The sequence below is a fragment of the Trachurus japonicus genome, chromosome 6 (genome assembly GCF_045865225.1).
Source record: "Trachurus japonicus isolate A0001 chromosome 6, Traja_1.0".
Lineage (NCBI taxonomy): Eukaryota > Metazoa > Chordata > Actinopteri > Carangiformes > Carangidae > Trachurus > Trachurus japonicus.
The window spans coordinates 35,476,643-35,500,346 of NC_140912.1; the positions used below are offsets into that span (position 1 = coordinate 35,476,643).

The 23,704-nt window shown below is 41.3% G+C and overlaps 1 long non-coding RNA gene and 1 pseudogene across 2 annotated transcripts in view; both read right to left on the reverse strand.

Annotated features, from left to right (window-relative positions):
- The window catches only part of LOC146986570 (cell adhesion molecule CEACAM5-like), a 363,100-nt pseudogene that overhangs the window by 125,993 nt on the left and 213,403 nt on the right, over positions 1 to 23,704 (reverse strand). The window lies entirely within an intron of this gene.
- Positions 179 to 22,863, reverse strand: LOC146986576 (uncharacterized). The gene is made up of 3 exons (XR_015036042.1): positions 22,694 to 22,863; positions 810 to 919; positions 179 to 422 (listed from the first exon to the last, which is right to left on the reverse strand). It is a non-coding gene; the product is annotated as an uncharacterized LOC146986576 (long non-coding RNA).

Consider the following 23,704-nt stretch of genomic DNA (forward strand, 5'->3'; position numbering starts at 1 on the left):
GGGGAGGCAGAGAGGGAATGACATGCAGGAAAGCGCTGCCCGATGCAGGATTTGAACCGGGGCCACCTGCAGTGAGGACTGTAGCGTTAACATGGGGCGGCTACTCTACCAAGTGAGCTAAACACCGCCCCAGTTGAACACTTTATTAATGTAGATTATGTTAGTGACTTACCCAGCATTTCCAGGTTAGTGATGCCCTCTATGATGCCACCTGGGTTGATAGTAAATAAGCAGATGTAGTTCCCCTCATCAGTTTTCTTAACACCACTAATCTGGATGGAAGGACTGGCCGGGTCTGGAGGACTGGGTGAGAAGCTGACTCTGTCCTTCACTGGTGACGGAGGGTATTCAGGGTCAGTGTTTGGGGCAAGAAAAGCAATGCTGGTCCTCCCCCCTCCCATTGGCTGATAGAGCCATGTGACCTGTGGTGGAGCAGACTCAGGGTCAGTGGTTAGGATGTGTTCAGTGACTGAGAAACACAACAGCCCTCAGTCATCATTGATAAGTGACACTGGAGTAGTTTGTAGGGCAGCAGCATCGGAGAGGAGCTAACAAATATTTTATTTTTCTAGAAAATTACCTAATTTGTTTTGTGAAATACAGTATAAAGTTGCATATTCACTAAATGGCCAATATATTTTCACTTCAGATGTGAAAGTTGTAGTCCAAAAACAATCTGAACATCAGTGAGCTGCACTGTCAGGATGTAACAGACATTTACATTAGAAGTTTATATCATAAGATATGAGTGTTATAAAAAAGTTATCAAGTCCTAACTGAAACAAAGAAAACTGCATCATGTATCTGACCGCAATAACGTTAATCCCAGTTGTATCAGTGAAGCCACAGCGCAGGTTGACTGTCTGGCCAGGATAAGAATACACCTTTGGCTCTACGTCCACTTGCTGACCAGTCACTCCTAAAAGAAGGAGAAAGAGACAAATGTATGCCTGTTACTTATTTCACAAACTAGGAAAAGGAGATAAGGAAAGGAGGCAGGTAACTATTAGTACAAAACCTGCAGATGATAAATGAATGACGACAGTGTGGAAGTGTCAGAAGACAAGTTTGACTTGAGGAAGCACACATAGTTTAAGACAGACTGTAATGAAAACTTCATAATGATGATATCCAGTGGTAATCAAATCACTGATGAGAGAATCAACATGTAAGATAATAACTAAAATAACAGGAAAGGGTCATATAATCTCAGATTTCTTCTTTAGTTGAAATCACCAACATCCAAATTGCTTGTTGTGCATTTCCAGAAAATAATTAAAATATAGTGATTAATATATTTACAAATCTCAAATGTTGTTGTTACAATAACTTCTAAACAGCTGAGGCAGGTTTGTGATTGTTGTAGTTATAGTGGCTCAGAAGTTTGTATTGGTGGTCTGTAGAGCACACTGTCTGTTGGCTACTGGATGATATTTTGACAAGGACTAGGGAAAATGTTAGAGCTCTTAAATTTGAGGGTGACTTGAGATTAATTTGAATACAATTTATTTTATTTAGATATTTTAAATTCTTCTGAAGTGAAATTACAATCGTCACATCATGTATTCCTCTGTTAATCAGTCCAGTTGTAGTTTGTTTGTCAAGACTTATAGCACCTAAAATCAGTTCTGTATCTGTATATGACGTGAAGGAGCTGTGAATAAATTATGTGTTTTTTCTGTTAGGGGTTTTTTAGTGTTGTTTTGTTTATCATATTGTTTATGTAGTCATATAGAGTAGGGGGATAGCGGGTCACATGGTTAGACTATACTTTATTTCATCCCCGAGGGGAAATTTGTTCGTGACAGCAGCATTTAACAAAAGGAAATAAAGCAAGACAAATAATGAAATACACAATTCATAAAAATAATTTAAAAAGAAGAAGACAAAAGAAGAAAATGCTACAGTGCTCTCTACCTGCTGGGCAAAAATAACAGATTAAAAAAAGTGCTTGCTGGTAGACAACTATGGATAAAAAACTATTTACTGTAAAGTGCACGAGAGATTTAAAAAGAAGTGCGACAGATATTACAAATTAAACTGTTAAAAAGTCTAACTGACATGGGGATAAAAGACCTGCAAAACGCTCTGTTTTGCACTGAGGGTGTTTCAGCCTGTTGCTACGGGAGCTTTTCAGGCCGCTCACCGTCCCATGCAGAGGGTGAGAGGGGTTGCCCATGATGGCAGTCAGTTTGTGCAGCATTCTCCTCTCACCCACCTGCTCAACAGTCTCAAGGGGGCTGCAGGACAGAACTGGCTTTTTTGATCAGTTTGTTTATTTTTTTTCCAGTCCATTTCCAAGCCCCCCCCACCCCCCCCCCCCAACACACGACAGAATAAAAAACAACAGATGCCACCATGGTGTCATAGAAGGTCCTTAATAGTGGTCTACATTCTCCGAAGGATTTTAGCCTTCTCAGGAGGTGTAGCCGACTTTGTCCCTTTCTGAATGTGGCATCAGTGTTGTCGGCCCAGTCCAGTCTGTTGTTGAGGTGAACACCCAGGTATTTGTATGATGTTACAGTCTCAATGTCCACGCCTAGGATGTTCACCTGTGTTGTTGGAGGCGCCTTTCTCCGGAAGTCTATGATCATCTCCTGTGTTTTGCTGGCGTTCAAGTGAAGATGGATTAGTTGACACCAGTTAACAAAGTCCTTGATGACCTGCCGGTACTCCTGTTCGTTTCCCTCAGATATGCACCCAACAATGGCCGTATCATCAGAGAATTTCTGTAGATGGCAGTTGTTTGTGTTGTGAGTGAAATCTGATGTGAACAGGGTGAACAGAAGGGGAGAAAGCACTGTCCCCTGTGGGACCCCAGTGCTGCAGATCAGGGTGTCAGACACAGTCTTGCAGCCTCATGTACTGTGGTCTATTGGTGAGGTAGTTAATGATCCAAGCCACCAGGTGACAGTCAACTCCCACCTCTTCCAGCTTTCCCCTGAGCAGTGCTGGTTGTATTGTATTTAATTTAAATGCTGATGAAAAATCAAAAAACAAGACTCTCACAAAGTTTCCACTGCTTTCTAGGTGTGAGAGGGACCTGTGCAGGAGGTAAATTAATAATAATAATAATAATAAATTGTATTTATAGAGCGCATTTTCACCTGAAGAACAAGTCTCAAAGCGCTTACAATAAAGATTAGAAAAAATAGAAAGGAAAAATAAAGTATACTTTTATTTTATTTTTTATTTCTATAGAAATAAAAAATAAAATAAAATAAAAAATAAATAAAGCTAAATTAGCAAGAAAAGCACAAGGACATTCTAAAAGACCAGGAAATCAGGGATAGGCTTTCTTAAAAAGTAACGTTTTTAAGTTTCTTTTAAAACAGTCTGTGGTCTGGGGGCCCCTCAGGTGGTCAGGCAGGGCGTTCCAAAGCCTTGGGGCAGCTGCCTGGAATGACCGATCTCCCATTTTTTTGGAGCTTTACAGCATCTTCAACTCCGATGCGTGGTTGGTATGCGAACTGGAGAGGGTCCAGCTTTGGACTCACCAGGGGTTGCAGATGGTTCAGCAAAATCCTCTCCATGGTCTTTATGAGGTGCAAGGTTAAAGCCACAGGTCTAAAGTGCCTGGGCTCCCTGGGGTGGGCTATCTTGGGTACTGGAACCACACAAGATGTCTTCCATAGAGCAGGAACCCTCTCTAGCCTGAGGCTCAGGTTGAAGATGTGTGCCAACACTCCACACAGCTGGTCAGCACAGTCTTTAAGCAGTCTTGGGCTGATGCCGTCAGGACCTGCGGCCTTCCTTACACAGATCCTTTTCAGTTGACCTCTCACCTGATCAGCTGTAAGAGTCAAGTTGAGGTGGGATGCTGGTGGAGAGAGTGGGAGATAAGAGGAGAGAGGGGAAAGGTGTGGGAGAGGAGGGGGCGGTGGGGATGGCAGTGGGGAGGACGGAGGGAGGGACAGGATAGGAGAGGGGGGGCTGCTGGACGGGGGTGGGGGGCTGGACGCAGAGTCAAACCTGTTGAAAAACAGGTTTAGTTTGTCTGCCCATTCCCTGTCTCCCTGCACCGGCTCTTTCCCACGGCCTTTGCTGTGACCAGACATTGTCTTCAGTCCTTTCCAGACCTCCCTTACGTTGTTCTGCTGTAGTTGCTCCTCCATCTTATTCCTGTAACTGTCCTTACATTCCCTGATTTTCTTCTTTAGCTCCTTCTGTATCCTCCTCATCTCCTCTTGGTCCCCAGAACTGAAAGCCCTCTTTTTTTCATTAAGGATGTACTTCAGCTCAGGGGTCACCCAGGGTTTATTGTTGGCGTAGCAGCGAATTGACCTGGTGGGAACAGTGTTCTCAACACAAAAACTCATATAGTCAGTGATGCAGTCTGTTAGATTGTCAATATCATCACCATGTGGAGTACAGAGTGCCTCCCAGGTTGTTTCAAAACAGTCTCTCAGTGCCTCACTGGCCACCTCTGACCAGACCTTCACAGACCTTCTGGTGGGGGGTTGTTTTTTCACCAGGGGGATGTAAGTTGGGAGGAGATGCATAGGTTATGGTCGGAGCGGCCTAGAGGGGGCAGAGGAGATGAGGTGTATGCATCTTTAGTGTTGGCATAGAGCAGGTCTAGTATTTTGCTGTCTCTAGTGTGGCATGTGACATACTGGGTGAAAGTGGGCAAGGTGGCAGATAGGGTGGCATGGTTGAAGTCCCCTGATATGAGGATGAGTGACTGTGGATGTGAAGTCTGCAGCTGTGATACTGTGGTGTGAATAAGTTCACAGGCTGTTGCGGCGTTGGCTGAGGGAGGGATGTACACCACAATCGCTATTACAGTACGTGTGAGAATTCCCATGTTATGGGCGAGGATATCAGTAAACTGTATGTACACCTGTTGATTTCTCTTTGTGTGTGAGAGAGGGTGAGCTGGGCCACCAAATTACTTTTGTTATAGTTTCATGCACTTTATCATGAGTTTAATATCTATTTTGTTGTCGTTGTTACTAAACAGTTTAACTTCATTTAAAAATGTCTGAGTTTCTTTTGCAAGACAGTTTTCGTTATGCTACAGGGAAGTTCCCCTTTTATATACAGATTATCATCACTTCATCATTTTTGTCTGATCTCATGAATTCTTTTGGCCAAAATGTGCTCTTAAGTGTGACCTTTAACCTTTGAGAACCAAAATCTAATCAATTCATCTCTTAGCAAAAAATAGCATGTTTAGACTACAGTAATATGAGGGAATTCCTTCAAGGTGGATTGGTATCTCGTCCTCAGCAATGAGAGAACTCTGCTGGGTCAGAGCTCATTTCAGGATGATGATGTGCATCACAGCTTGTTCCATGTCATCTGAAGTTTCATTAATTATAACAAAGGAAAGCATCATTTGTTTTTCACTCCCGATCTGTTCATTCACCAATGATAGCACAGAAAGGATAAGAAAGTCATTGGTAATTTACAGTAATTCAGTAATACAGGTCTCTATAGGTGTAGCAGAAAGCTGTCACCACCTTTATTAACCCGTTGTGTCTGGTATCAAAGGCAAAAGAGTATCCAGCACAGAGACAGGTACAGTAGGTGTACAAATCAAGTCTTCATTGAAATTAGTAAATCATTAAAATATGGGACCTCCAATACCAACAAGCCCCTAAAGCGCAGCCCACACACACACACACACACACACACACACACACACACACCTACACACACACACACCTACACACACACACACACACACACACACCTACACACACACACACCTACACACACACACACACACACACACACACACACTCTCTGGGAGAGACACTGCACACGGTACTAAATGCACAGGAACCTGTACGCAGAGGGAACTCAGTATCACAATATAACTAAATATGGACCACTCCAAATTGTGAGCAGTCAACTCTACCAACAGGGCTCCCTAAGCAATCAGCTGCTTTTGTTACGCCCCGTTGCCAGGGAAAAGATAATGTAAAAAGGTGGAAAAACTACACGAGCACGACACGTTAGCAGCCAGTGTGTATTCTCATCAGTCAGCCATACTGCTTCTTCGACAACACGGAAAACAGGCATCAACAATCGATCACTGTGCAGCACATTCGCCACAGACTTGATAAAGAAAATAAAACAATTTAATTTCCAAAAATATAACTTATGCAAGTGAATTTTGATAAAAGGTAAGTAAAATGTTGTAAACAAAAGGTGATATAAAATAAACTATTTTATCTATAAGTGCTGTTACTGTCTCTGTTGTCGTCTTCCATACCTGCCAGGCAAAAGCAGTTGAACACCGAATAGATAATCAATTATCATTTTAACCTTTTTAACTCAAGACACATGAAAACAATGAATTCTTATTCTTCTTTAACTCACTCTTTGTAATGAATTGCTATATTAACATATGAAAATCATGAACTATCTTATTAATCAAGTCTTTCCATGAATTACTATTATTTTCATTGCTTATATCCTGTTTTAAACAACATTCAACATTATAATCATGACACAGTCCTTTTAAACACATTTTGCCATGAACTTATTATTCTTATTCTCAGCCATAAGCTCTTGTTTTAAACTTAGCTTTTTATCACGTTCAATATTATAACCATGACACACTCCCCTACAACACAGATGTCGTCCCCGACATCTCAACCTACAGGTGAGGAAGGTAATTAAGTAATGTTATGTTTAAAGCATTTAGCTACTGTACATAGTGTCATCAAATTAATCCTTCATTCATTCATTCAACAGTGTATACAATCACTCAGCTTCTTCAAAGTCCAGGAGTGTGTGACACATGTGCATCAATACTCTGATTGTTCATTAGTCCATTCATGACTGTCTCAGGTACAGTATGTGTATCTGTAAGCATGTCAGCACTCAGTTCATGAAACAGTCCATCCATAAGTGCATGTAGGTATTATGTGCGCATCAACACTCAGTGTCCAACAGTCCATAAATGGGTGTACAATGTGTGCACGTGTTTATCAACACTCAGTTTGTGATAAAGTCCATCAATTAGTGTATATGTGTATGATGTGTATCAACACTCAGTTTGTGAGAAAGTCCATCAGTGAGTGTATGATATGTGTATGATGTTTGTGTGTAAGTGCATCTTCTTCTTTCAGTAGCCAGGTGCAACAGCAGGCTGATAATTCCAGTGCTGTACTGGAGCTGTCAATGTACTTGCTGCTTGCATGGCCCCATATGATGTTGGAGGATAGTAGCACATCAGGTTACCTGGGAGACCGGCGCCACAGCAACTGGGATGGCCAAGCTGATCATATGTGAAGACTCTTGGGGGCCGTCTCTCTCTTACTGGTCGTTGACACTGTTGTTCATCCCCACTGTGATCTTCACTTTGAGCAGGTGACTGTGGGGCTGGTATTCTCTCCTCCAGTGCAGTCTCCTCTTGAACTGACATGTCCTCTTCTAACAGTGGATCTCCTGTGTCCTGCTCCAGCTGGTGCATATCCTGATGCTCAGGCTCAACATCCTGCATGAGCTGTGTGACACCTTCAGCATCCTCTCTTTCTGTGTGGACTTGGAGCTGTGGCACAGGCTGATGTCTGAGTGGATAGTATCCATAGTCATCATCATCACTATCGTCATTGTTTGTCTCTTGGTCTGTTTGATCTTTGTCTCGTCGAGTCTGAGCTGTGATTTGTCTTTTCACTTTCGCTGGTTTCAACTGAATCTCTAGAGGCAAATGGTCACATGGCAACAGGAGGTTACGGTGCAGGATCCTGCGTCCTCTCGCTTTGCCTTGCTCAGGTATCACTTCATATATGGGCATGTCTTTTCCCACCTGACGGATGACTTTGTGGATGCAATCTTCCCAGTGATTTCTGAGCTTTCCCGTTCCCCCTCTAGGTGTCATATTCCTAATGAGAACACGGTCGCCCTCATTCAAAACAGAACTCCTGACTTTGATATCATGATTCCTCTTGCTCCTCTCAGCACATTTTTTTGCATTTGCTTTTGTGATCTCATAAGCCTCTTGCATCTGTTGTTTCCACTTTTTCATGGACTCTCGATGATCAGCAGTTCCAGTCTCTGGGGTCAAACCAAACAACAAGTCAACAGGTAATCTTGGAGATCTGCCGAACAGGAGGTAAAAAGGTGAAAAACCTGTAACTTCACTTTTGGTGCTGTTATATGCATAGATGAGCTTGGGCAATGACTCTCTCCAGTCTGACTTTTGTTTCTCTGTGAGCGTTCTCAGCATTTGTAGCAATGTTCTGTTTAGCCGTTCCACTTGCCCGTTGCCTTGCGGGTGATAGGGCGTGGTTCGAGAGCCCATCACTCCACAATTTTTCTTCAGCTGTGCGAACAATTGATTCTCAAATTCACCTCCCTGGTCGTGGTGAATTCTTAGAGGGAACCCAAACTTCAGCGCGTAATCATTGAATATTTTATCAGCGACAATCTTTGCAGATTTTGATGTTGTAGGGTAGGCTTGTGCAAAGCGTGTGTAATGATCTACTATTAACAATATGTATTCATACCCACCCCGACACTTATCCAGATGTAGGAAGTCAATGGATACAAGCTTGAATGGCTGAGTGGTGACAATCGGTACGAGTGGAGCTCTGGATTCTCTGCAGGGCTTTTTCTGTTTCAGGCATGTACAGCTTTGTGTGACGTAGTGCTCTATTTCTCGCTGCATGTGTGGCCAGAAGAAGCGATCCCGGATGAGCGATGTTGTGCGTTCCATGCCTTGATGTCCCATCTCGTTGTGGAGCTGTCTCAAAACTGTTGATTTGTATTTTTCAGGAAGAACAAGTTGAGTTCTGGTTGCAGTCTTTCGTTGAAGTATTCCATCTCCATCAAAGGTAAGTTTCTCCCAGTCACGAAGCAAACATTTTGACTGTACATTGAATGACTTTAACTGCTCTCTTGTAGGCTTCTCTTTTGATTGTTTCCAGGCAATGACTGGGCCAATGGTTTGATCATCTCTTTGTGCTTGACATATATCTGTTTTGGAAAATGGTGTAGGTGTGTCTCCACACATTTCTGCACACTCAAAAGACATCATGGACCACACTGTGTGTGAAACATCACTCTCTACAGCTTGTACTGTGGCCTGCACCGAAGGGGATGACATTTCTTCTGTGCATTCCTCCATCATGGTGCCTATGTCACAGGGCATTCTTGAAAGACCATCAGCATCACAATTTTCTTTTCCCGGACGATACTTGATAATTAGGTCAAAGTCAGCTAATTCTGCAACCCACCTATGCCCCGTTGCATTGAGTTTGGCTGTTGACAACACATAGGTAAGTGGATTGTTGTCTGTAAAGACAGTACAGGAGGAGCCAATTAAATAGTCTCTGAAACGCTCAGTAACAGCCCACTTTAATGCTAAAAATTCAAGTTTCCCTGAATGAAGATGATAGTTCTTTTCTGCTTTGGTCAGGGTGCGTGATGCATAGGCTATTACACGTAGCTTACCGTCCTGTTCTTGATAATACAGCACCTAAACCTTTGTGTGACGCGTCTGTGTTTAAGATGAATGATTTGTTGAAGTCTGGGAATCCAAGAATCGGTGGCTCAACCAGGCAATCAATCAGTCTCTCCAGTATCAGTTGATGTTCCTCAGTCCATGTGATCGGTTTGTGTGAAGGTGCCCCTTTAAACTTTCCTTTCACTTTTCTTGTCCTCGTGTTACTGTCTTTGTGTTTATCTGATTTGGGGTCTGATTCTGTCAGGGCATAAAGAGGGCCAGCGATGCGGGAAAAGTCTCTGATGTACTGCCGGTAGTAGCTCAGGAGCCCCATGACTGATCTCAGTTCTCCCACAGTCTGTGGCCTCTTCTCCTTTAAGGCTCTCACTGCTGCCGTGTCGGCCGGGTCCATTTTACTGCCCTCCGCAGACACGATGCGCCCCAAGTAGCGGACCTCACGTCTGAACACTTCACATTTTCTAGGTTTTAACTTTATACCATGCTCACGTAGTCGTTGTAGCACTGTCCTCACATGCTCGACGTGATCCTCAAAGGTTCTGCTGAAAACCAAGGTGTCATCTAAATAAGGGATACAGATGTTATCTCTCAGCCCTTCCAAACAATCCTCCATACAGCGCTGAAAGGCAGCTGGAGCGTTCATAAGACCGAAGGGAATCCTGATCCACTCATAGAGACCCCATGGTGTCACAAAAGCGGTCAGTGGTCTGCTCTCCCTCGCCATAAATCCCTGATGGTACGCCTTTCCTTGGTCGAGGAGAGAGAACCAAGAGTTGCCTCCTAGGCCATTCATAATAATGTATCTTGCACCCTGGGGATAGGCTGACGGTCAGGGAGCGTCTTCCTGTTCACCTCACGGTAGTCAATGCACAGTCGTAGACTGCCGTCTTTTTTTCGGACACATACGACTGGTGAAGCATAAGGGGAGTTAGATTTCTCTACCCAACCCTGAGCGATGAGGTCACTCAGGTAGTCCTTCATTTCCTGATACAGGGGTTTGGGCACAGAGAGATATGTTTTTGCTACAGGCTCAGTGTCTTTCAAAGATATGCTAAGTTGTAATTTGTCTATGCAGCCAATATCATCATCTGTTTTTGAAAAGGAGGCAGACTCCTCTCTTAACATCTGGCTAACTGTCTCCTGTTCTGGCTCGCTGAGGTGACTCAGATTTACAGGTGGGTCCCAAACATTACTGTTAGTTTGATCCTCTTCAGCCGTGATGTGATTTGTTGTGACTGATGGTGGTGGGTGGGATCTTTCTAGCACGGAGGCGGGGTAGAAAGCCTGACATACTGAACAGTCCCAATAACAGTTCTCCCTGCTAACACTATGGGCTCTACTTTCGTGAACTAGGTGCAGGCGGACCGGATCAGGCCTGCACCTCGCCTTCGCTTCGCCAACGGGAAGTGGTCAGGAGCAGATTGCGATTTTCCTTCGAGACGCAGCGGAGCGCATCCCGCCTACTTCCCTCCCACCGGCGCAAATGGCATAGAGGGAGGAGAGAAGGCGTGGAGTGGGTTTGACACAGCCGAGTCAGATCTTCACCAATCAAATGAGCTCCTCTCCTCGCCTTTAAATCCGCCGCGCGCGCAAGGCGGACGTTTGATTTCACCGTGGAAGAGAAGATTTGAATCAGCACCTACAGATTACAGCATAGACATTCAGCACATCTATATCGATTGTCCCGTCACACTAATGACAGATCAAAGGCTGCACAGATGAAAGATGAGGATGGATTACTGCTGTGTTGACACTACAGGATTATCTGCTATATTTATGTATTTACTTATTGATTTATTGAGCCGCATCGTCACGCGACCATAACAAATAAAACTGAAAACAAATAAACTATCATCTCTCACAGCAAACCACAATCAGCCTGGCATCATAGTGAGCAGATATTAACATATCCCCTCTCAGGTAAATTCTAAAGAAAAAAGAAAAAGAGAGAGCTCCGCGATGCTTCCGTTACGCACAGCTGTTTGTTTATATTGTGATCTGTGCACACGTGTTTAAATATAGGTTACTAAATATGAGTGTCTTTATTAATGGAAAAGGGGTGTGTGTGTTTTTTTTTTTTTTACTGGGCAACAGCTCTCAATCTGTCAGAGCAAGTGAGACGGGAGGAAACTGATGTTCTGGTCCGGTCCAAGCTGGCAGTGTCCGGTCGCGCGAACAGGCCTCACGGGCTGATGATGCAAAAGTAGTCTGGGAGGGAGGAGGTTATGATGTTATCCAGGTCTATCTATCTATCTAACCTATATTTAAACACGTGTGCACAGATCACAGCATAAACAAACAGCTGTGCGTAACGGAGGAATTTCAGTTTTATTTGTTATGGTCGCGCGACGATGCGGCGCTGGCCCCTAATAAATCAATAAGTAAATAAATAAATAAATAGCTGATAATCTGCAACGGCACAGTGTGTAGTGTCAACACCTGCTCTTGGGACATCCACGGCTGTCTCAGTCCCTCCCTGGTTTCATCTGTGTTAATTCAGTCAGGCTGAGTTTCCATTACGCAAGCCTTTGATCTGCCATCAGTGTGACGGGACAATCTATATAGATATAGGTGTATGTGCTGATTCAGATACAATAAATAGGGGTTATTGTGATGATTATTATTATTATTATTATTGTTAATTGCATTTAAATGTGCCTGGAAGCGTGGAAATCTGCCTGTGAGGTCTTGGTGACGTGTCTGCACTGCGCGCTGGGCAGTCAAATTGCCACTGCGCTGGCTGCGCTTCGCCTTGCGCTGAGATTAGACCAGGTTGGAGCTGGCGAGCTTTCGGCGCACTCTCCGCGCGGTCTATCGGCAACAAATTGTCACTGCGCCACGGCGAATCTGTCGACACCTCCCCCTGCTGCGCGACCACTCCCATCTCAGCGCACAGCAGTCTGCCAATTTACCGAATCCGCTGCGCACCTTGTTGCACTGGACGATAATACCACTTCGCCAGCTGCGTCAGGGCTCGCTTCGCTGCGCCACCCTGAGTTGCGCCAAGAAATTAGGGCCCAAAGTCATGATCTGTTGGATTCTGCACACTTACAGTGATAGAGGGTTTTCTTGTGCCTCTGGTTACCTCTACAAGCATGTCACACAGTTCAAGTCCCTCTGTCCAGCGCGGATTCACATCAGGCTCGAAGATTAGTGTTGCATCCTCCTGTGGGGAGTCCATGTGGACATGACACTCAACTTGGACTGACAGGTGTTTGGGTATATTGACTCTCTCCCTTTTTGTCTTGACAATATACTCATTTGCTTGCCTGACACTGACTTGCTCAACAACAGCTGTTACTTGTCTTACAAAGGTGTCTGTGTGGCCTGGGAATGCTGCCCTCACGTTTTGCTTAGCTGTTCCCTGTGAGTAGTATCTGATTGTTTCATTTCACTGTCAATAATGATTTTGATTACATTTGAGCCGATGATTGGTTGAGCAAGTTTACCACCTTTCATTACAAGTGTGGGAACAATTACTTCGGTCTTAGCTGCAGCCCCGGAAGCTAACCTGAAAGTTATCTCCACCCAACCTGTATATGGCATGCTCTCCCCATTTGCTGCCTTTATGTCTAGGGCCGGTGTCACATCCAAAATGTCGGAAATGTCTCTTAGTCTTGTGTCTGGGAAGTGCACTTCTTTCCATAACTCGTCAATTATTGTCACTTGGGAACCTGAGTCCCACAAAGCTTGAACCCTTTGACCTTGGATGAAGCAGTTAACCATGTGTTTCTCTCCTACCAACGGGGCTCTCTTAGCTTGTTTTTCTCTTTTTGAGGTGGCGTTTGCAGTCATACATGAGAGAGGTTTACAATGTTTTTTGTGTTCAGCCCAATTATCAACCTGACATGGCCTAGAACAATAAAGTACATTTTTACAGGATGTGCATGTTTCAGAATTACCCCTTCTCCTTTCTGTCCACAGTGTGCGCAGTGCTGGGACCTTGCTGTGTGATGGGTCACTCCCTGTCCCGTGCGAATGACCTCCCTCCGTTTAAAGGCTCACCTCCAAATTGTCTCTGTCCTCTTGCTCGACATCCAGCAAGGAAATGCTCGCTGCTGCCACACCTGTAACAGTGTGTGCAATAATCTTCAACTCCACTCTGTTGACAGTCAAAACATCTCCTCGCTCGTCCGCGATTGGGTGGAGGGAAGCTGCGTTGTGGAGCAAATCTTTGCTGGTACTGGGCGGTTCCACCTCGATGTCTAGGGCCTGCATTGAACCAGTAGCTCTGTGGCAAATCCTGCATCTGCTGACCTGGGAATTGCAGTCCTGATGTGCCATCTGCTCCCCCTGCTGGTGGTTGTGGTCTGGGCGCGTGCTGGGGCTGTAGCATGGACTCTCTGATTTGAGACACTTCAACTTTCAGTTCTTTCAGCACAGCTATCTCAGATTGAATCTCCTCCAGCTGGGAGAGAACGACAGGGGAAACTTTAGGATTCTGGTGAGTAGCTGGTTTTTCATTCTTTACAGCAGGAACATCACTTGACTGTGCTGAGTGTACAGTGACTGGCTTCTGTTGCCCTGCCATTTTCTTTTTCATCTGTCTCTCTGTCTCATAGGCACATGCAGTGTTCATTCTCTCAAGCAACAGTTCATCGGAGATGTCAGCTTGCTCCAAGTAAGGCTGAAGATCCCGCTTAATGTTGTCGTTCTGGAGTCCAGTTAACACAGTGTGAAGAAACATTTGTACGAGCCCAGGATCATACTGGAGACCTGACTCAGATTCCTGCGAGGCAAACAAGATCTTTTGTCTCAGGTCAAGAGTGCGAATGAGGAAGTTCTGGGGGGTTTCTTTTAATCCTTGCACCTCAGAAGTCAGCTGTGTGTAGAGATTAGTTGCACTTTTCTCTTGATAATGTGAACGGAGGATTCGTCTCAATGTTGGTAAGGTTAAGTTCACTTTGCCCTCCAAATAGCTGCGAAGCTGCATGCCAGGCGCTATGGCTCTAATCACTGCATCCACAATCTCTAGTTCTGGAAACCCCTTACTCAGACCATGTTCAATCTGGCGAGCTAAACTTGAAAAAGTCAATTTATCTTTTTGGCTAGGCTCACCAATTTGTCCAGCAATTTTAAAGTCTTTGTGCCAGTGATGAGGGGGAGAATTGTGGGCTGTGTTCTGTGTTACCTGTCTGTTGTAACCGTTGTTTTTGGTGTCTCTTTTTTCCTTGTTGTCTCTCCCGTTCTGTTTGCTGGCTAGCTGGAGCTGCAAAACTTCAATTTCCTTTAATAATGTTTCCTCCTCTTCATCTTTCTTTTTCTGCTGCTCCTCCGCTTGTTTTGCTGCACTAGCATTACACACAGCCTGTAACTCGGTGACTTTGTCTTGCAGATGGAGTAATTCAGCCATACCTTGATCCTCAAGGTCCTCTAGCCCTTCTCTCTGGATGTAGCATGAGATTAGCGTGATGAGAGCCGTCCGTCCTTTGCTGCTAACATGCTCGAGCTCCGCTTTTTTTTTTAAAAAAGGATGTGTGACGGCTGGGGACACCTCTCATAGATGTTTAACCAAGGTCGATTCAAGATGGCGACAGGACCAGACGTGCTTTGATTGTGTCCGCGGTTCCATGTAGGAATTACTGCACAAACGTTGTTTTGGACTTCTCTCATTACCAAATGAGGTGAGAAAATACTTCTGGAAGACTTAAAAGCCGTCACAAACTGCTTACTCCGACAATAACCGCACCTATATCATAACGAAGTGGAACTAGCAATAGCCGCAAGCTAACAATGAAAAACTCCGGTGACGTTGAGCTGTCTCAGGTTGAAAATATGGAGGTTGCTCTTAAAGATAAACGAAACGCGAAAGAAATGCATTCTTACTCTTGCCGAGCTGACTCAGGGGAAGAATGCATTTCTTCTCCGAACACACCAATGAAGCACACTGCTAAGAAAAGCAAAAGCAACTGGAACGAGTCAGAAGAGCAGCCGTCACTATACGAGCTACAAAACACAATCATCTCAGCTGTCGTCGAGAAGATAAATGAAAGGGCAGACAAAACGGATAAAGCTGTTCATTACAACACCGTCCAAATTGACGGTTTGAAAAAGTCACTGGATTTCTGCCATCAAGAAGTCGTTGACTTAAAGAAACAAAATGTGGCCCTGAAAAACTCATCTGAGACACTCAAGAAAAAAGTGGACGACTTGGAGCAAAAGGTGAATGAGACAGATCGCTACAGTCGACGTCATAATCTCCGTCTGCACGGCGTTCCTGAAAAAGATGATGCCAACATCAAAGCACAAGTCCAGGACATCTGTCGAGCTGTGCTACCTGTGGCGGAGGCTGGGATGGTCGCAGCAGCAGTGGATGTTGCTCACAGGATAGGAAGACTGAAGGATGGAGGAAAAGACCAGCCACCGCGTCCAGTGATCATCAGGTTCGTGTCCAGGACGGCCAGAGATGCACTATGGAAAGGCTCCAAGGCTAACAGCTACCTGAAGAACCACCGACTCCACTTCAAAGAGGATCTGACCGCAGCCGACCGAGACACACGCAGTCGTTTATGGCCAGCGGTGGAAGCAGCAAGGAAGAAGGGTGACAAGGCCTACTTTGTTGGAAATAGGGCGTTTGTGAATGGCAAAGAAATAAAATAAGTTTGACAGGTAAAGTGAAATGTAGACAGAAGTAAAGTGTACTGCTATGTTCTGGAATTTTTATTCCTACTGTTTTATAGCTTTATAAAGTACACAATATATTCTAGTGCAATGATTCCTACAGTTACAGTTAACAGTCAAGAAGAGAATCTAACGATTGTTTAAAGTTCATTTTTTTCTGTTGTGTTCTTAATGTCAATTTCCATTCTTACTGTAAATGCCAGGGGGATTAGAAACTTGTTAAAGAGAAAATGTTTATTTTTGTATTGTCAAAACAAAGGTGCTGATTTTTATTTTATACAGGAAACTCATGCGTCAGAAGAAGATAGGTCTTTTTGGAGGAATCAATGGGGAAAAAATGTATGGTTTTCATTTGGAAGTAACAGATCAGCAGGAGTCGCTATATTACAGGGAAATTTTAAAGGTAATATAATTAAACATCTCTCAGACAAGGATGGTAGATGGATAATTCTTCTTGTGGACATAGATCATTCTCAATTTCTCATTACAAATATATATGCCTCTAACAACAAACAAAATAACAAAATTATTTTTTCAACTTTAGAAGATAAAATAAATCAATTATTACTAACTTTTCCTTCTGCCAAGGTACTATGGGGAGGTGATTTCAATACAGTACTGGATGATTCCATGGACAGATGGCCCCCAAAGAACAAAGTAGGGAATGAATTAGTCAATATATGTAATAGAATGGACCTCATTGATATCTGGAGACACCAAAATCCAAACCAAAACTCATATACTTGGTCAAACAAGGACAGATCTCAACAATCTCGGTTGGATTTTTGGTTGATCTCCTCAGACATTGAAAATAGTGTGGATTCAGTTATAATAGAACCTGCAGTTTTTACTGACCACCAAGCTGTCGTGATTAAGGTCAACACAGCTTCATTTAAACGTAACCCCAATAGAGATTATTGGAAATTGAATAAAACATTATTACAGAATAAACAATTTAAAAAGGAAACCCAGGATATTATTGAAAAATTCTGGAGACAAGCTAATACAATAAACAATTTTGGAAAATGTTGGGAATTAATGAAATTTGAGATTAGGAATTTAGCTATAAGTACTGGAAAGAGAATTGCTAAAAGTAAAAGAGAGAATGAATCCCAAATAATAACAAAAATAATGAGATTATCTGAAAAAAAAAATCTTTCTGAAATGGAACTTGGGGAACTGGCAACTCTACAACTTGAATTGGACAAAATGTATGAAGATAAAGCCAGAGGTGCCTTTATTAGATCCAGAAGGAAGTGGTTAGAACAGGGGGAAAAGTGTACAAAATACTTCTTCAATTTGGAAAAAAGGAATTATGAGGTATCTTCCCTATCTAAACTAAAAATTAATGACCAGATATGTGAAGATAAAAAACTTATTTCTCAATACGTTGCCAATTTTTACCAGAAATTATATGCAGTTGATAATGAAAGTGGAGACAACATTGATCTATTCATCAAAGGGATTGAAAAAGAAATCAAAGGTATTAATGAGGGATTTAAATTAATCTGTGACCGGAAGGTCGATTTGGTGGAGATTCAGAAGTGTATTGGCTCCCTTAAAGACAACAAGTCCCCTGGAAGTGATGGTCTGATAAATGAATTTTATAAAACGTTTATCAAGAACTTGGCCCCATTTTTAGTTGCTGTATTTGAAGAAGCCATAGACAGAGGGGAATTACCACCTACCCTTCGACAAGGCCTTATTAAACTGATACCTAAACCAAAAAAAGACAAATTAAGTATTGAGAATTGGAGACCAATTAGTTTATTAAATAATGATGCCAAGCTTTTTGCTATGATATTTGCAAAAAGACTAAAGCTAGGTTTAGAAGATATAATTGATGAGGAGCAATCAGGTTTTATGCCTGGCAGAAATATATGTAATAACATCCGTTTAGTTTTAGACATGATTGATTATAATGATTATGTTTTAGATGATAGCTTTATTTTATTTGTTGATTTCTACAAAGCATTTGATACAATAAGTCATCAATTTATGTTTAAAACAATACACAGCTTTGGTTTTGGTAAGAGGTTTTGCAAAGCAGTTAATACACTTTATAAAGATAGCAACAGCTCTATCGGACTTGCCCATGGCACTACTCCAAGATTTAACATTAAACGCGGTATAAGACAAGGTTGCCCTCTTAGTCCCTTTCTTTTTATTCTCGTCACGCAAATTATGGCTATACACATAAAAAAAGCTCCATTTAATGGCATTATGGCGGTAAATAGAGAATTTAAATTATCACAACTTGCTGACGATACTACAATTTTTTTATCCAATAAACATGAAGTTGCCAAAGCTGTCCAATGTATAGAGATGTTTTCCAAGGTATCGGGTCTAAAGATAAACTTAAGTAAATCAGTGTTGTTTCCACTAAAAGATTGTGACTTGTTTGAGATAAATGGTATTCCTGTTAAGAACACGTTCACATATTTGGGTATCGTGATTAATAAAAATGAAAAAGCCCGTAACAGCTCAAATTTTGACCCAATTGTAGAACAAATTCAAAAGAAATTTAACATGTGGTTAATGAGAGATCTTTCATTAAATGGCCGAGTTTTACTTACCAAGGCTGAAGGAGTGTCACGAGCTGTTTATGTGTCTCTGACTTTGGGCTCATCTTCCGTAATATATAGAAAACTAGATAAAATTTTATTCAACTTTGTATGGAGAAATAAGTGTCATTATCTAAAGAAAGAGGTATTATGTAACACGAGACAAAATGGGGGTCTAGAGGTCCTAAGTTTTGAAACATTAAATAATACTTTTAAAATTAAATGGCTTACAAAATTAATTAATGAAGAAGATAATATTTGGAATGCTTTCCCTAAATTCATTTTTAACTCAATTGGAGGACTTCATTTTCTGCTAAAATGTGATTATAACCCTGATAAATTACCTGTGAAATTAGCAAACTTTCACAAGCAAGCTCTGTTGGCTTGGAAAATGTTGTACAAACACAATTTTTCACCTACGAACTATTACATTTGGAATAACAGGAGTATTCAGTATAAAAAAAGATCTTTATATAACGAAAACTGGTTCAATAAGGGTATTATTTTAGTATCACAACTCATGAAAATGGATGGTCAATTGTTACTTTATGAGGAATTTATTTCAAAATTTGACTTAGTAGTTACTCAAAAAGAATACTTTATAATTTGTAATGCTATCCCAAGAAATATATTACAACTTCTTTGTGGCTCTGTAAGTGATCGTTATATACCTGCTCCTAAAAAAAATATTTTTCTTGGAAATGTTGATATTACCACCAACAAATGCACAAATAAATACATTAGAAATCTTTTAATAAATGGTAACGTCCCTGCTGTTAATATGTTTTGGAAACGTCTTTATAGGGATGTAGATTGCAAAAAAATGTGGGTGATAGGTAATAAGTTTTTCATAAATAATAAAATCAAGGAGGTATCCTTTAAAATTATACATAAAATTTACCCAGCCAAAAAAACATTGGAACGTTTCAAACTTGATATTGTATACTCCTGTAACTTCTGTGAATTTTTTGATGAATCCATTGAACATTTATTTTTTCATTGTGTATATTCTCGTATCTTCTGGTTGGATGTACAAAATTTTCTGGAAAGGAAAGCTGGTCATTCAATCAACCTACAGGAGAAGGACATTTTTCTTTATTTTGATGGTTATCAAATGGACAGTGATTTAATATTTTTTGTACAGCTTGTTTTATTTTTAGGAAAATTTCATATACACAAAAAAAAATGGTCTGATGGAAAACCGAACTTTGCACTTTTTCTAAAGGAACTATTTCAATATGGCACCGACATCAAGGGACTGAAGTTACAAAAAGCAGCGAAAACCAATCTTATTTTGGACAAGTATTTATCTCTATGATAACATAATTTCTTTTTTGCAATTGATACACATATTATCTTTCTTCTTTTTTCTTTTGCTTACCTGGCACAACAGTATTGTTATGTACAGTTCTGTGAATAAAGTCTAAAAAAAAAAAAAAAAAAAATAGATGTTTAACCACGCTGCACACAATCCCAGCGGTGCCTCCAAATGTTACGCCCCGTTGCCGGGGAAAAGATAATGTAAAAAGGTGGAAAAACTACACGAGCACGACACGTTAGCAGCCAGTGTGTATTCTCATCAGTCAGCCATACTGCTTCTTCGACAACACGGAAAACAGGCATCAACAATCGATCACTGTGCAGCACATTCGCCACAGACTTGATAAAGAAAATAAAACAATTTAATTTCCAAAAATATAACTTATGCAAGTGAATTTTGATAAAAGGTAAGTAAAATGTTGTAAACAAAAGGTGATATAAAATAAACTATTTTATCTATAAGTGCTGTTACTGTCTCTGTTGTCGTCTTCCATACCTGCCAGGCAAAAGCAGTTGAACACCGAATAGATAATCAATTATCATTTTAACCTTTTTAACTCAAGACACATGAAAACAATGAATTCTTATTCTTCTTTAACTCACTCTTTGTAATGAATTGCTATATTAACATATGAAAATCATGAACTATCTTATTAATCAAGTCTTTCCATGAATTACTATTATTTTCATTGCTTATATCCTGTTTTAAACAACATTCAACATTATAATCATGACACAGTCCTTTTAAACACATTTTGCCATGAACTTATTATTCTTATTCTCAGCCATAAGCTCTTGTTTTAAACTTAGCTTTTTATCACGTTCAATATTATAACCATGACACTTTTTAACGAGCTTCTGGCATGGTGTCAAGTTATTGAAACCTCCAGCACTAGCACAGAAACTCACAAGACCACATCTAGATAAACATGTAAATGTCTGAGATATTTGAGTGATTTTTACTGCCCACTCAGGAGAAGATTATCAGTCACCAATTCTCCAAGAAAACTCTCCCGGAAGTTCACATGGGGACAAAACACTCCCATAAAATTAAAATATGCACTGCTGTTAATCATTAACAACAAACAGACACACTTTCAAATGGCAGAGAAGAGGATTGAGCTGTAAAGGTTGCGTTATTTGTTTTTATGTCGTCAAACCATGACAGGGTTCATATAGTTATAATGCCCTCTTATATTATTTTATTACTGTAAAGGACAATTCCAGGCAAATTCAACCTGGGGTAATGGTTTCCTAATAATTTAGGTCTAAAGGAATGAATCTGAATATTTTCTTTTTAATAGCTCCTATTATGCAGTAGTTCTGTCTGTCCTTGCATCATCACAGCAGCATGTAAGAGAAGTGAACGGATCTTAGACTTAGACCTAGACTTTATTGTTGTCGTTGCGCAAGCACAACAAAATTGGTCGCAATCCCAGGTGCAAAAGTATAAATACAGCAGTAATAGACTATAAATTAAAAACAATAAATTCAAAACTCCCAAAAAAAAAAAAGGATCCCCCACACATACACACACCATACATATTGCACATTTACTTAGGCATTTAGGGCAGCAACAGCTCTTGGGTAAAAACTGTTCTTTAATCTGTTTGTTTTTGCTTTAAGAGCCCTGTATCTCCTGAAGTAAACAAACCCCTCAGTGTATGTTTGATTCGAATCACCATCTGACGTTGTCTGTGGGGGAAAAAAAGTGGTTTGGTGGGATGTGAACAGCCTAAACAGCCTAAGATCCGTCCACTGCATTATACGTATGCTGCTGTGACAATGCAAGGACAGACAGAACTACTGCATAACAGGAGCAATAAAAAAGAAAAATCTTCAGATTCATTCTTTTAGACCGATTAAGAAATTATAGCCCCAGGTTGAATTTGCCTGGAATTGTCCTTTAATATAAACATTTGTAAGAGAAATGAAGTCACTAATTTACCAGAAAAAAATACTTGCAGATTTGAAAGAAAGAATCTCACTAACAAACAGTGACGGACTGGCCATAGGGCAATATGGGAAAATACCACAACGGCTGCATTATGATGCGGCTGCTGTGAGGTGTCTGTGTGATGACGTGACCGCGTAAAGATGTAGCCGTGCTGATGTGGCTGCATTAAAAAAAAAAAAAAAAAAAAATGTTGTTTGGGGCCAGCTGCTTACGGCCGGCCAACTCTAAAAAACTGACAGCACAATAATACATTGGTAGCTCACCTAGTAGGGCTGCTTGCCCTGTGAGCAAGATTTATGGTCCAGTCTTTGTACAAATCCTGCTATTGGAAACTAATGCATTTTCTTGTCTCATCATCATTATGATCACTGCTGTATATACACATATATAGTGTTTGTGTAATGTGTGGCCTCTTTCTGTCAAAAATGACAGGGCCTCTTTTTGGTGCCAGTCCGTCACTGCTAACAAACATGAAAATATGTGTGCTATATAGATTGGAAAAGCACAAGTTAGTGAGGAGGTGCAGCAGGAGCACAGCTCAAATTAATTTAGTTGGTAGAGAATCCATGAAAAAAAGTAACATTTCAAAGTTTGTAGTAATAACAGGAGCAATTAAAAAGAAAATCTTCAGATTCATTCTTTTGGACCTAAAATATTAGGAAATTATAGCCCCAGGTTGAATTTGCCTGTAATTGTCCTTTAATATAAAAAATTGTAAGAGAAATTAGGTCACTAATTTACCAGAAAAAAATACTTGCAGATTTGCAGATTACATTCTTTTATTTGCTGTAACAAGCTTGGAGAGCTCACCTGTGATGGCTCCAATGATGACAGTGTATATTAACACAGCTGCTGCCATTTCCTCTGCAGTATCACCAAATAAACAACAAAAAGAATGATATGTTTTTCACTCCTTGTCCTTAATTCCCTCTGATGATTTCAGTGCGAGAGTGTATAGTTTTCAAGTATGAAGGCAGTATGAGGAAGTAACCTACATTGTACTGTTGACCCTTCTTGGTTTCATGCAATAAAAACATAACTTGCAGTGTAGTTTTCAAGTATGAAGGCAGAATATGAGGAAGTAACCTACAATGTACTGTTGACCCTTCCTGTTCTCTTCTTGCACATAACTTGCACCAACTCATTTCACCACAACAAGGAGACATACTGCAGCTTTTGACCACAGAGCTGAAGGGGTTTGAAGACCGTTTGAACTGCAGCACAGAGGTAAAGGTCCTGTTCATGAGTCATTTATTAGGACAGTCTCAGGCCTAGTACACACGAGCCCGGGTATTTTTAAAACTGTGAACATATGTTCCCGGTTCTATGTTCTGTCCACAAGCAACCGCGCTTTCTTTTGAAACCTTTTGAAATGGCTTTTATAATAGGGTATATCAGCATCAGTGACACCAGCCAGTGATCTTTTTCTCATTTCTGTTATTTCATGTGTTCTGTCCATCACTATCAGACAGTGAGTGGGTCATAGCTGCTCTTCCTTAGGCACAGCCAGGAGAAAATAGAAACATCAGTCATAACTGTTTATCATGACATGATGTAGGTCAGTGGTTCCCAAAGTGTGGTACTCGTACCCCTAGGGGTACGTGAGCACATTGCAGGGGTACGTAGAAACATTAATTAATTTATTACCAAGGTGATAAGTTGATATTCCGAGTCACTTCATAAGCCCATTACTGAAATGGTACGTGCGCCACAACTAGTTCCCTCCAGAAGACAACAACCTGTAGCACAGCTTTGTATAGCTGTCAAAAGTATCGATGAAAAACGGCACATCTGGATACATTACTGATTTCTAAACGTATC